This window comes from Helianthus annuus, chromosome 13 (genome assembly GCF_002127325.2).
Source record: "Helianthus annuus cultivar XRQ/B chromosome 13, HanXRQr2.0-SUNRISE, whole genome shotgun sequence".
In the NCBI taxonomy this organism is placed as follows: domain Eukaryota; kingdom Viridiplantae; phylum Streptophyta; class Magnoliopsida; order Asterales; family Asteraceae; genus Helianthus; species Helianthus annuus.
Genome location: NC_035445.2, coordinates 120544837 through 120548111, shown reverse-complemented (window position 1 = coordinate 120548111; position 3275 = coordinate 120544837). Strand labels below are relative to the sequence as shown.

The 3275-nt window shown below is 34.6% G+C and overlaps 1 long non-coding RNA gene across 1 annotated transcript; it reads right to left on the bottom strand.

Annotated features, from left to right (window-relative positions):
• Nucleotides 1-308: 308 nt before the first annotated feature.
• On the bottom strand, nucleotides 309-874 carry LOC110903189. Its single transcript, XR_002571729.2, has 3 exons — nucleotides 780-874; nucleotides 457-590; nucleotides 309-381 (listed from the first exon to the last, which is right to left on the bottom strand). It is a non-coding gene; the product is annotated as an uncharacterized LOC110903189 (long non-coding RNA).
• Nucleotides 875-3275: the final 2401 nt, after the last annotated feature.

Here is a 3275-nt window from a genome sequence, read left to right as displayed (position 1 = left end):
TATGCAGAACATCTTGACAAAATCATCACAAAAAGAGAATAAAACTTGACAACAAATCGTTTTTTTTGGGCTCATATCTTCATGTTCGGAAATATTATATTCAGAAAACATAATTTTACCTCGAAACCGGAAGTAGCGCCACAGTAAAGAGCTGCCAGTTGGCGATGATTTGTGGACCCAACATCTTTCAACTCGTTAAATACAGTTACATCGCCTACTTCAAATATCTGGAGTTCGAATGAAAAAGTAAGTAAAAATAACATTGGAGCTAAATTTTAAGCAAATCAATGACAAAGCCCAATTTACATTGATAGGTTTCGGATGATCTTTATTGTGGGCGGCTGTTTTCAGTATTCCAGCCATGAGACTGCTTCTTACAACCTATAAGACTCAAAATAATTAAACTATTGGTATATAATTTTTTTAAACACAAGAAATGTGGAAGTGGAAGCAAACCTCAAAATCTGCGGAGCGGGGTTTCCAATGACAACTGCAGTAGATTTGTCATCTTTACGCTTCAGCATGGCGAAATTCTCTTTGTAAGAACATAAGATCCATGTTAACACTTCCATGTAACCACACACTGCGATCTAAAGAGAAAAACAAAATATTTTTATAAGTACCTTTGTTGCCAAAGATAATTACATATTATCTCAATAGTAATCTATCTGTTGAATATAATGATAATCCATTAAGAAGTAAAACGGTCAAATTGATAAACTGAGATGATCCTTATAGGGGAACAATAGAAGTTTCGCATGTTAACGCAAAATATGTACCTCTCTTCTAATAAGGTCACTGAACTGATTCAGCGGCAAGGGCTTCAAAGATGCAGGCATCCGCTTTGGAATTTTATTGAAACCATAAGCAATCGGCACGTCTTTTGGAGTTTGTTACAATAAAACAAATTTTACGTTAGTTATATTAAAAAAGAGGCATTGTTATTGGTGGATGAATATCATACAAAGATTTAAACAACACGACAACATTATTAGTAATAATAAATGTACTTCCATTCGAGACCTCTGCTACATCACATACATGAAAGTGGTTCCAAACCATCATCTGCAAAATTTATTCATCTTACATAGATGCAGTAATTGAGAAAACGAAAAAAGAGAGATGAGATCCTACCTCCTTGAATAAATTACTTCTTTTATTGTTGCATAAAAGGTGGGTCAGCAAGGACAACCTGTTTGTAACTTTGCTAACGCCTGTAAATAACATTATACCACTGAACCAAGATCCGCACCAAAGGTTGTTCTCCAATTCCCCAGCTGCCCTTCACCTTATTTCCACATTTTGATCTGACCTTGCAATACCTGTCAAAGGTTTAAGCTTTCAAAGGAGAAAGCTTAAACCTACAAATCGAAAAACTGACTTTGGTCATTACGCATGGTTCTCATTTTAGGGTTACTGTGAGAAGGGGAAAGATGAGATAAACCCAAACACATGAATTTCATGTTATGATAACCAGAATAACTGTTAACAACCATATAAATAAAGAAAAAGCTTATGTTCCTAATATTAACCAAAAAATACCTAGGCATTAACACCGTCAGAAACGATACGGTTTTCAGATTTCCATTGGATATAGTCGGTACGGCTAAACTTGGTGAATCCCCTGAAATATCCACGGGAAAATTAAATTCAACTTCGGCAAAAAAAATTGTCTGATGAGAATGAAAATCAATCCACGCACATATATGACACGAAAAGTAAGAATCAAATTCAGTCAGATAAAAGGGACTCAAAATAACACCATATCGATAAGAAAAGGAACTTGAAAAATGCAATAATGGAGTTCAAGCTGCTGTCAAGAAGATTAAGATGAGTAAAACACAAATCGAAACAAACCAAAAATAAGAAATCACAATATTGATTCAAACCAACTAAAATCTAGAGCTCAATAACTTAAGCAAAGACCTCAATTAAATTCAGTAATAAAAAAAATAAAAACCACTTTTGAGAACCCCCCACTAATCCTACTCCATGAATTCTATTGAAACATATTTAAGCAAATCAATTGCAGTGACATTTAAAATAAAGAACAAAAAAAGATTCTAAAGGACACCAAAATCAGTTGCCATCCTCTTAATTGTTATAGTTATTGTAATGACTTTTTCATTAACTTTTTCCTGTTGGGCAAGTATGATTTTATTGCATACTTTTAGAATATGATATTACCTGTTTTAGCTCGCCAGAGGCAACATAATACAAATCAAACCATCAACCTTCATCATCACGAAATACATAAACAAATCTGGAACAATGAACATCAGAATACAAATTGAATCATCAAACATAGGTTATCTATAATACCAGAAAACATAAAACTTTGTAGCATCAAAAACCGAATCAGAGACTATTCATTATTCTGAAACAAACGTAACAAAATTAAAAAAAAAAAACTTAAAAACCTAAAATGAATTAGGGTTCCTATAAGCCCATTTAACGGTGTTTGGGGTTAATCTAGCCTGTTTTGTTTTGAGTTTCAACTTGTACCATGTTAACATATTTGGCAGTGTTTTGGGTGAATCTAACTCTACTTTGTTTTAAGTTTCAACTTGTACCAATTTGATTGTTTTTCAAGTCAATCTGACCCGATTTGTTTCAAGTTTCAACTCTTACCAAAATTATCAGTTATCCGATTTGAGACTGTTTTGGGTCAATCTAGCCCACTTTGTTTCGCGTTACAACCCGTACCAAAATTACCTTTTAGCTCGTTCGACCCATCAATTCTACCACCCCTAAAGAAGTCATGTTTTACATTAATAAACCTTAGCTACAGCACTTATAGAGATCACTGGGTTGACCATTGATGGTAAACGCATCAGAAACATTTGGGCCTGATTTGGTCCTTGTGGCCTCTCTTATAACATCAATCGGGTTTGCATACCACCATTCACCTGATTATCATCAACATCATAATATGTCAAGTAGCTCAAAAGTTTAAATTTTCCAACATGTACAGTAATCATTAATAAATTGTATACCAAGTGACCGATTGACGGTGCGGCTTAGGGAACGGGTACGGATATCCTTCTTGTGGGTGAATAACAATAGCACCATAAACAGTGGCTCAAAGCCACGAGCTATGTGCATGCCACCATAAAGTTCCTTCTTGTCCTGAAATTATGAACCGATATGTGTAACACCCTCCTGGTCTAATTGGACATTGTGTAATAAACTCGGGTCCATCAGCCCATGCTGTCTTCATCTATCTAACACCATGCCGGAAAAGTCACAAAAATAAATTTAAAAAAATACCAGAA